General features: G+C 38.9%; 1 protein-coding gene across 9 annotated transcripts in view; it reads right to left on the bottom strand.

The window, feature by feature from the left end:
- CADM1 (cell adhesion molecule 1) overlaps positions 1–12,008 on the bottom strand; it is a 321,388-nt gene that overhangs the window by 72,151 nt on the left and 237,229 nt on the right. The window lies entirely within an intron of this gene.

The following is a 12,008-nucleotide window of genomic DNA, read 5'->3' on the forward strand; positions in this document are numbered from 1 at the left end:
ATCTCTTACAGAACTTGTCAAAAAGTCTAGTCTTTCAGATCCACTGAGAGAAGGCTTATCTCCAGATCTGCTCCATTTTGTTGCCTCTAAGATAAGTGACAGCAGCCAGGGCCCCTCATCAAGGTCCTAAATGATCCACAGCACAGGTAGGAGGAGAGGAGACTTCAATTTCAAAAGCAAAAGATGAAGCAACTGCTGACAGTCCAGCTCTGCACCCAGCACAGCATGCGACGGAGGAGTACACAGCGTTGTCCTAGCCTTTAAGGAGCTGTCATATTGGTAATAACTGATTCCTAATCCCCAATTAGAGAACAGAAAGTACAGAAAAAAAAAAGGTATAATGGTCCATCAGGAAGGGGGAAAAGAGAGATTGCTTTTTAGCTGATCTCAGGTAAAGTGTCTGAGAACAGGGCCTCATTTGCAAAATGGGGATGGTAATTACAAACTATCTCACAGAGCTGTTGGGAGGATTAAGGAAGACAATAAATATAAAGCATTGAGTACTGTGCCTAGCTTCTCATAAAGCTGACTAAGTGGCTGTTGCTATAATCATCACCCCCATCGCTTCTCTAGACGTCAAATCCAAACTAAGCAACCACACGTGTTGGGAGCAGGGTGGGTAGCAGAACCAAGGCTCAGGGTCTCTGCTCTCAAGGAGCTCTCTGTGCAATTATGTATCAACTCAGGGTGGCTTACTCACTCTCTAAAAAAAAACTTTGTCACATGAAGAAACAAAGGTCAAAGATAAATACTATTCTAAAAAAAAAAAAAAAAAGAGAGACAGCATAAATAGAGATGTAATTAGAGTAAATGGAGGATTTCCACCTGCTATCATATTTCTGCTGAAGGATCCTTTTTTGGCAGGACATAGTGGGGAAGTGTGAGAAGGGGCGTCTAACATGGCTTTAAGCCAAATCCACCTAGAAATAGACCAGCCTCTGGCAGAGGATTAGAAAAGAGGAAGCTGAAGGGATAAGGAAAAAAAAGAATTATTAGAGCCACAGATAAATAAAACTCCTTGATGTCTGAGGAGCAAACCAAAATGAAACCCAACCCGGAGACCCGTGGTCCAGGGAATTGGCCCGGGTGTGGGAATGAGGCCCACAGGGCTTGTCGTGAGTGAAAGGGTAAATTTCCCCTGGTTTGATTCGGCAGTGAGAGCTTAGTGGGCCGAACAGCGTCACAGAATGACAACAAAGAGAAAGAGTGATCAGAGGAAAGGAAGGGATGCTTGCGTTTCCTTCCGTGGATTACTGTGACAAACACCGAAGTCAGAACCCGGCTGGAGGGAGCAGTTTATTCCCAGATCTGAGACTAGGAGAAGGAAGAGGGAATTCCTGCCAACCAAGAAAGCTTTTCCGGGTGCTTTTGCTGGCCCTGGCCAAAGTCTGCATAGAAAGGACAATCACCCTATTCCCTCAGGGTAACCGCATCTAGTCAGAAAATTAAGGAAAAACTAAACTGCATGATTCAAATGCTAGGCTGTCTCAAGTCACGGGACTTGCCTTGAGGAGACTGGAATACCAAGCATGGCCTATTATATTGTGGAGATTTCTTCTATCTGAAGGAAGCTGATTAGCGACACAAATAAGAATCTTCAGTTATAAAAGGAACATATGGAAAGGCTGCCTGGTGAAAGGCCTTAATCCAAGGCCTTACAGGTCCTGACTACCATCTCGCAGCTCCCAGAACTTAAAACCAGCTGCAATTCAATTACGCTCTAACAGAGTAGTTTCTGTGGAAATAACTAGCCACTCTAATTACAGCCTTGACTCAGAATCCTAGTATATTCTGTCTATATTCGTATTAAGGCTATAAAACATTTGCAAAGGAGGTGGGAGCAGAGGACTTGACCGTGACTTTGTGTTTTAAGCGAGGAAGGTAAGACAGAACCAGACGGGTTTCTGTTGTTGTTGGTTCATTTCTTAAAATGTCTAAACATTCTGATTTACTACTTATAATTAAGTAATACAAGATCAGATCACTTTAAGGTGTCATTATTGAATAAATCTTTCAGGTAAAATTTTTGCCGTCTGCAAATCTGCGCCCTGCTGTGCTCTGGCACCTAGCAGAGATTTGCTCTGCAAATCCACGGTGCTATCATCATTATTACTGTATTATTTTTTGAAATTGCTAAGGCCACCAGTGTCTTAGAAAATGACAATTCCTAGCTATGCTAACATGGTTATAATACTAATGCTAAAAAATTATAAGTGCTGAAAGATATCAAAGTGCCTTGGCTGATGCTAGTGGCCCAAGGATGTCACCGTGTAAAAACCATCAATAAATTATATGGGTCAGCTGGACAGCAGTTCTATTAAACAGAGCTCCATACTTCGAGCATCATAAGATGGATGCAGTGGAATAATAATGACCTATTTATTTGAGGCAAAGGAAGTGAATGACAGTGATGAAAATATGGTATGTATGTCAGTACTCTTAACTGCCTGAAGCCTTTCTGTAAAAATAATTTCTGCTCACATCCTCAAATATTTCTTCCAAACAGGAGGGTGCACTGTGACTTGATAGATTTCCCCTTGAAACAGATATCATGACAGTTAGGTTGTTACAAAACACCACTTGATGTGCAGCAGAAGGATACAAACAGGCAACTTTGGTGCCTTTCTTAAATAATCCATTTTAAATACCTTCCCGATTTTCTAAAACTCAATTAGCAGACGTACTGTCAAGGCAGAAATAGCACATGTTCTGGGCAAAAGAAATCAAGTAGATACAATATACCACAGCCATTAAATAAGGCTGTTAACAGCAAAGTAATTTATTTTAGGAGTAGAACAATGTCTGACATGTATAGACACTTTTGATGGCTAACTGGTACATGTGGGTGAGGTTCAGGAGACAGAATCAAACTGGATTTTAATTTAAACCAGCAACTATATTCCCTATAACTTACTTATCTGCCCCACATATGCTAAAAATAAAACTCTGGCATTGGTGGGGGGTAGAGGGATAAATTAGGAGTTTGGGATTTGCAGATACAAACTACTGTACGTAAAATAGATAAACAACAAGGTCCTACTGTAGAGCACGGGGAACTATATTCAATATCTTGCAATAGCCTATAATGGAAACAAATATGAAAAGGAATATATATGTATATATATGTATAAATGAGTCACTGTGCTGTACAGTAGAAATTAACACAACATTGTAAAGTGCCTATACTTCAATTTAAAAAAAAAAACCCAACAAAAACAAAAAACTGTGGAGTTGGAGAGGACCATTCACTCACGAGCAAGTCTCCCACAGTACTCTCGAAGTTGCCAGGACATTTATTATAAGGAAGAAAAAGCATATTATCTTAATTTACTTTGATGATCAGTAAAGATGGTTTCGGCTGAGTAGGTTAGGGCTGGAGGGAGGGTGGGGATTCAGTGGGCTCATAAATCCTCCATTTATTCAGTCATCAGTTGGCTGAACTCATGGATTCTTTCCTGAAACCTCATTTGGTTACATACCCTATGTAAATTACGCAGGACATCAGCATGGGTTGGAATCTATTCGACCCACAATCTAACTGCCTGAAGAGGGTGATGGGGCAAATGAAAGCAAGAAGCTCAGGGAACTATATTCATTATCTTGCAGTAACCTATAATGAGAAAGAATATGAAAAGGAATATATGTATGTACATGGATGACTGAAACATTATGCTGTACACCAGAAATTGACACAACATTGTAAACTGACTATATTTTAATAATGAAAAAAAAAAACACAACAAAAAAGCAAGAAGCGCAAATGAGAAATGACATCCTGACACACGTTTACGTGGAGACGAGACGCTGGTTTCTTTGCACGCTTTTCCTTCTCAAACTCTTAGGGTTTTCGGTATCACCACTTTAAAGATTAAGAACCTGAGACACAGGAAAACTTAAATAAGCTGCCTAGTGTAATTCAGCGAAGTGGCTGAGCTGGTGTTTGAACCCAGATCTGTCAGCCTCTCCAGCCCATACAGTGTGTACTCTTGAACCAGCCAACACCAGGATTTGTTGCCAAGGATCTCCTGGCTCTTCCTTGGAAAATTTTCTCTTTTTTAAAGAGGGTGATTTCCCTATGAGCAACTCCTGATTTCTTTTTCAAATTTCCATAATTTATCCAGAACACAATTACACACTTCAAGATTAGAGAGAAACTGTCCTGAATGTAAAACACCTTGTTTACTACTGCTGCCTCCATTTAGCACTCAGCACACCCTGCCCCCGGAGAGCGCCTTTATTACCAGTGCCTGGACGGCATTTGCCAGCGCCGAGAGCTCTCGCCCCCACTGCCTGACTGTTAATAAATAAAGCACTTCATTTACACCGGGGGAGTCTCTCCAGTCAAGTCTATAATAAAAGGGCAAGTCACAGTTAGAACAGAATTCAGTTTATACTATGGCAACGATGTAAATGCTCACTGACTCCAAGGAGCATCAATGACTCTTAAGTGGGAAGACAGTTTGCCCAGAGAAAGAGCAAATAAAAGTCCCCTGACCGCCTCCTTCAATAGCAAAATCATATCAGGGAAACCTTTTTTAAAAATCCTCTGCTGTATGAAAGGCTGAACCTAACATTTAATCAGCATAGTCAGGCTGTCTAAATAGGCAAAAGTCAAACCCAAAATACAGGCTGTCCAAAAAAATTAAAAAAAAAATTCATCCCATCCTGTTGGTGACCAAGGTAGTCATTAATTTTAAAAAGCCACCATAGCTCTTGAAATTTTACACTAATTAAAGGTTTCTGATTATTCATTCTTTCCCTCCAAGATGTATCTAAGTTCAGACTTTCCAAAGAATCAAAACACCTGCATGGTTTTGAAACCCTTCTATCCTATGGGTGTGTGAGCTGTGTCTTAAAGCTTCAAATGGCTTTGCACTCATTCTCATTTCTGTTGTATCCTATTTTTACAACCATGTCAGATACGTGCCCAACTTGAAAGGAAAGCAGACCCCTACCTCCACCCAATTACAACCGTCACCAACAGAGGCACCGCCATGCCTGCTAACGTCTCTCAGAGTTAGCACTGGCACTGAGTACATCTCAGGAAAAGAAAAAAAAAAATTAAGATTCTCTTGAAACCCAGAGGGAAAAATCTTTCTAACTGCATATGTTCCCCCAAGTCAATGTAAACACTACAAATCATTAACAAGGCCATTAAGATGTGATTTCTATCTAAGCAATTATTGTCAGCACATTTTGTACATTTCCTTTAAAAGACTCAATCCTATCTTTCAATTCATTAAACTCTTCCTTGCATTTAGAGTTTTATATCAAATCAGAAGCCTATTTGAATTAATAAGAATTACTGTAAAAGTAATTTGAAAATAAATTATTTGAAGTTCAAGCCACGAGAGCCTTTGGGGGAAGAACTTAGTCCCCTTTATATATTACAGGAACATTTTCAGTCATCCAATGTGCAGATGAGAGACAGTGAGAACCAGTGTCGAAAGAGGTGGGTCCATCAGTCATGGATTAGGGGTGAAGGGTGAGACCTCTTCAACATAAATACAATTCTTCATTTCAAAGAGAGGCAATATTTCAACCTTGGTGAATACTTGAATATTTATTTAAAATCCAAAGCATTCAATCTGTCTGCTGTTTACAAAGCTACTCTTAACCTTTTTGATCCTCATCCATGTTTTGCTATCCCAAACAGTAAAGTCGGATTTGTTGACTGCCTGCTCCAAGGACTGTCGACAAAATGGTCAAAATAATTACGAATGCGAACCATACAGTTCATAAGCTGAGGGTTGAAATAAACATGTGACGTGGACCAAAACTCTTCCTTTGTCTCATCTTCTTTTTCATAGAACCCTTGTGGAATCAAAGGTAAACAGAGCTGAAAGGAACCTCCAGATCCTCTCTCATCTTACAGAGGAAGACACTGAGGTCCAGGGAGGAGATGTGTAAGATCACAGGGCAAGCGTGCGGCCCGGCAAGAGTAGAGGCCACATCTTCTAAAGGCTCATCAAGGTATTTCTACTGGCCAAGAGGTCACTTCTAAATAACACTTACTGATTTGTTTCTGATTACAAAAGCAATATATGCTCGAGATTGACTGATTGATTTTTTCCAAAGCTTTGTTTTAAGTGTAGTATTCCCAACCCTTTCTCCTGCGGCATGGAAATGGCCAGGATCTCCTAAGACTGTCCTGTAATAGAATTTCTATTGTGTCGCTGGTGCTTCTAGGAGGAAAAACTATTGCATTTAATCTAATCTCCTTTTATAATCAGTAAAAGGTGAGACAGATTTTTCAACAGCAACTTAAAGAATAATAATCTTCCTTCCATACTGTTTTTTTTCTCCAATTAAAATTGTTGATTTCCCCTGAATACAAAATAAAAAAAAAATCATCTGACACAATATTAAGCTATTCATGAATATTCTGTATACACATTCTTGTTTAGTTGACTAATGGCAAATTAATGTTCTCTATTTTAGCTTAAACACATACTATAGGTATGTTTGATTAGCATTGAATTCCAAAAGCTGATTACTATGCATGCTTTGATTATGTAATTACATAATAGAGTATAATGAGTCATTATGATCTATATGGCAAATATGTTTCAGTTTTGCTATAGTTTAAATACACGTTGAGATGACAGCTCATAACAAGGCTCCACTTTTCAGTCTTATCAGCCAAATGGGCATTTTCCCACTCATCCTCACGTCTCCTTGACACCAATTAAGGCCTGTTGTGTCAAGCTGCACACACTTTCGAGAAATTCCCTTTGTTTTCTTGGCATTCAAAAAAGGACATTAATTTTAAAAGCTGTATTAAGCAAAAGGCCTGGTTTAAAGGAAAAAAAAAAAAAAAAACAAACAAGGCTGAAATTCCATCCTTCATCCAGCCTTTGAAAGGTCTGCAAGGAATCATGCCTAGTTCATTAATCACTGGTCAGACCACCACAAGGGGGTTAAAGATGGAATTTCACCTTTAACTCCAAAATGCACACAAAGGAGGAACAGCCAAGAATACGGATGCTCGCGGTGGTGGCTGGTCACAAGGCACTCAGCTCAGGGTCTAAGGGAACACCAACCACACCAACTTATACAAAGGTCTAGCTGTGCAAATCTCACGTCGTGCAATATCCATCCCCTTTAGAAGGGCAGATCTGAAATAGCATGGCCAGATTTTGCCATCATAGTTCCCAAACTTAGGTTTTGATGGATCGAAGGTCAACAAAATTGACCTAGTGAATGCATGTTGATAATTCCACCATCAACTTACAACTTGGAGAGTGGTCAGGATTTAAAATAGGACGAGAGTTATCATCAAGAATGATGTCAAGATTCTCTTGTCCCCATGAAATCTTTTCATTTGCAAAGAGAACTATTTCTGCTTTTCTCTTCCAAGAGAATTAGCCCTGAGACCTTACCAAACCAAAGGCGACCCGGGTCTTCACTTTCAAGACTAATAACCATTACGCTGTTTTTACCTTTGGGCCTATTGGTTTTCAGCATTAAGGCTGAAGAAACTAGGGTCAAGCACAGTCCAACTGGTGTTTACGTACAGGAGGAGAATCTCTTTTGTGAAAGGAAATATTGATTAGATGTGTGAAAACTCTTTTCAAGGAAGACTGTGACAAAAGAAAGTACTTCGAGCAACTGTGCCTGCGCTATTTCAGTTTTAACCATCACATTAGCTGCCTTCTTTTAAAAGACTCTGAGCTCAATAGGACTTTTTAATCAGAGCCCACAGCACTAAGGGGGCCAAGCAATTATGATGCTTATGATCTGAGCTGCCTGATCCCATGAAGTGTAAAGGTGCCAGGCCCCCTAGAGAATGTTTGTGGAGAGGGATACTAAACATGAAGATCGGAATTAGCTTTTCCATTACCATCCGCTTATTAAAGGATCTAAGGGCAATAAAAGAAAGAGGAATATAAAAATAAACCTTAAAAGATAATAGTAATCACTGAGTCCTCTTGCTTTTCGCACTGAAAACATGAAAATTCCAGACTTTTTTCTCCTCTCGCTCCTTTTCATAGCTGGACAGGGTTCATGGCCTTTTCGTTCATCAAAATGATAGCACCGTTTTTGGAGCGCAGACAGCCTTACCCTGAAGGAAAACTCCCTCCAGTGGACAGGTTTCATGAAAATTAAAGGAGAGCAGGAAAATACACAGCCTCCAACGTAGAAAAGTCACTGTTTTATTTGCTTGTGAGATGGCATTGAAATCACCTTGTGGAAGAGTCACTTTAAGCCGGCTAAATCTGCTTAGAGGCTCTTGGGAGACCAGGGCTGGGGGGGCGGGGGCTCTTAAAAAAATTAATTAAAAAAATAACCCCAGCCATCCAACTTGGACTTTGGAGGAGAACAATCTGAAGACAGAGGCATCTCACAAAACTAATTGTGTTGGCAAAGCAAGTAGTTTCTTCTCAATGGATTTGATTCTGGGATGCTCGTTTACGGCAGAAGAAGAATAAAAGAACAGTTTCATATCGAGCTGCTTCAGGAGTAATTCAAAGCTGGGTAGCGTTCCAGCATTTCAAGATATATTGTCTCTTTCAGGCAAAACACGCTGAAGGCCAACTGTTGATCTGTGTCTACCACTTTGCTAATGAACTGATAACATGGTACTCTGCTCCCTGGGATAAATTAAATGACTACTTTACCGAGTGATAACTAGTACGATTCTGCTGTCCGTGAGCACGGACGACTGGGGAAGACAATCACATCCTAAACCAGATGAACGGTGTAGCTAGAAGCTGGTAGCTGATGAAACACAGACTCTCACACCATCCGGTGTGGTGGTCACTGGTCCCAAAGTTGGCTGGAGCCTGGGATGATGGGATGGGAATGGATGACTGTAATTCACATATAGAGCTATCTACAGTTCTCAAACCACAAGCTGTTCATAACTCAAACAAAAGGTTTATGTGATTAAAAGTCAAAACACGTATTAAAATACTTGGAAAACCACAAAAGACAGTACAACTATTAGGTACCGTTATTACTATAAAGACTTAAGGGAACTTGGGTTTCTTCCTTGCCCCAGAAGAGGTCTTGGTAGCCAGACCATTTATTACACACACTGCAGCGGCCTCTGGTGAGCCCTCACTCCGTAAGACAATATAATGTTGCCTTTTTCTAACCAAATGAAAAGAAATTTAGGATTTCACAGCTATGGAGATGGCTGACTCTGCTGTGGTCACTTCTGCTTAACTCAGACTTCTCAATTCTCCTAAGTTCTGAGCATATTAGCGATGCAGATTGTTTAAAATATTTGCTGTTCCTAACTGCTCCTCTACAAAGTGCTTTAAATTGAATTTCCTTAGAACCTCAACCTGAAGTCTCAGTGGAGAAGGCATGTGTATCTCCCTTATTTTTTATACCCTGCTTCTTTTTTTTTTTTCAGTTTAGTCAAGAATAAATTTTATTTTCAACTTGATGTATTTAATTTATGGTGTTCGGTCAGCATGCAAAAGGAAAATAAAATCATTTTTTAATGTAAATTAATTTTCATTTTGTTATTCAGATTGATCATCATGTGTCACTATTTCATTCTGGTAAAAATACCTCATATTTGTATGTCTGCAAATCATTGCACATTTAGGAATATATATATATATATATATATATATTCTTAAAATCTAAATCACATTTCTTACATATATTTTAAAAAGCCTGCATATAGCTTGATATTAGGAAGAATAGTGTTTTTTTAACGATTTTTTAAAAATTGAAATGTAGTTAATTTACAATGTTGTGTTAGTTTCAGGTGTATAGCAAAATTTTATATATATTTTATTTTATATATATATATATATAATTTTGCTATATATATATATATATATATATATATATATATATATATATATATATATTCTTTTCCATTATAGGTTATTATAAGATACTGAATATAGTTCCCTGTGCTATACAGTAGGTCCTTGTTGTTTATCTATTTTATATATAATAATGCATATCTGCTAATCCCAGACTCCTAATTTATCCCTCCCGCACTACCCCTTGCTTTCCCCTTTGGTAACCATAAGTTTGTTTTCTGTGTCTGAGTCTATTTCTGTTTTGTAAATAAGTTCATTTGTATCATTTTTTAGACGCCACATAGAAGTGATATCCTATGATATTTGTCTTTGACTTACTTCACTTAACATGATAATCTCTAGGCCCATCCATGTTGCTGCAAATGATATTATTTCATTCTTTTTTATGGCTGAGTAATATTCTATTGCTTATACCCTGCTTTTAAGCACCCAATTTAGTATCATTTTCCCCTTTGATAAGAGATACCATTATTGAACTTGGGTCATTTTTTTTGCTTCAACTCACTAAATGCTGATTTTTTTTCTTTACATTTACCTCCAGGGTGTTAAAAGATTAACGATTCATGTAAGATATTTAAAATCACAAGGCTATATATAACATGTAACAATAATTACTACAGAGAAGAAAGGGGAAATGATTGCTTTTTTCCATGGCTGGATGCAAAAGAAACAAATTACTTCTTTTTTAAAGTGTTCATTATTATTTTGACTTTTTTTTAACATCAAGAAAACTCCCCACTATTTCTGGAGGGGGCATTAATATAATTACCTGTATAATAACAATACCTAATACACTTTTAAAATGTTTTCTATGTGCCCGGCTCTATGCTTTATTTTTTATTATCTTATTTTAATCCTCCCAACAATCCTACGTGGCTCAATACCTTATTATCATCCCCATTATACAGACGGGGAAACTGAGATTCAGAGAGGTTAAATAAGTGGCTGGAAACAGTATCCAAGCCTCCGTCTAACTCTGGTGCTATTCATAATTATATAATACTAGTGAAGCTTTATCTTACGATGCTGAAAGAACGGTGGGGAAGAATCTACTGTATCTCATTTATATGATTCAGGAATAAAACTAAAATAATACTCTCAGCAGATAAGGCATCGGAAGCCTATCAGCAATCAGCATGTTCCAATATGTGACAGTGGTAAAATTAGCTCTATGACCAGAGTCTGAACACTGGGCCTTTAGTACAGAGAGAGAGGATGTCTGTTCTGCCGAATGATCCTGACTCAAAAGGCAGTTCAACTCCAACCTCAGGCATGCAGTCTCTGCTTCAAGAGCATTCATTAGTATTGACAATCTATGTGACTGAAATTTGGCTGTAATAGCCGTCTCTCTCTCGACATCTCCTCGTTCATTTTTCCTGCCAACAAGAGCCATTGAAAACCTTCCAAATTTAAAGCTTAGAGCCGACAGGACAAGCAAGGAAGGATATCAGTTGGAACACATCAGATACGGACTCAGAGTGAATGTCAGCTTCAACTGACATTACTGCGGAAACAGAAAATGGGGAACCGGGAGGGGAGAGGTGTTTCACATTCTTATTCTAGGGTGTTCCGAGTGTGTGTAATGTGGTTTGTTCAAGAAACAGCTGTAAATCCATGATAATCATCATGCTGAATAATGTGGCAACATTCAACTTACATCTCCTACCAGAAAGCCCAGTAGCTTTGGAGTATTTTATGAAATGACAATTTCTTAGGTGGAAAATTGGGTTCTGCGACTAAGGCTCTTGTTGGTGAGTTATTCCCTCTCTCACCCGTCAGTCACAAAGCAAGTGGTGGTTTTTTATCCTCTGGGCTCTTGAGTTGCTGGTCTGAGCTAAGTTCTGGGAAGAAATATATGCATCAGAAAGCTCCTCGTAAGCCAGGGTTTGATGAAAGAATTGCATATGGAAGGTGGCCAGAGGAGATTCCAGATTCCCCTTTCCTGATGGCCGAGTCCCCAGTGCAAAGCCTGCATCAGTCAGGTACGCACTGAACTATCCAAAGAGGTGCCCTTATGAAAATAACTTGGTTAGTTGCTGATTAATCATCATTGAAATTAGAGATGAGTGGTAAGGACATTACTTGTGCCTTATTTTCAGTCGTTAAGAGGGCATCTAAGGGAAATGAGACCGTAAGACTTGGAAATCAGGAATTTGTGCTGCAATTCTGAGCTTACTGGTGGTGAAACCGGGCAAAACTCTGAATCTGTTTTTGTAT

This window comes from Camelus dromedarius, chromosome 34 (genome assembly GCF_036321535.1).
Source record: "Camelus dromedarius isolate mCamDro1 chromosome 34, mCamDro1.pat, whole genome shotgun sequence".
In the NCBI taxonomy this organism is placed as follows: domain Eukaryota; kingdom Metazoa; phylum Chordata; class Mammalia; order Artiodactyla; family Camelidae; genus Camelus; species Camelus dromedarius.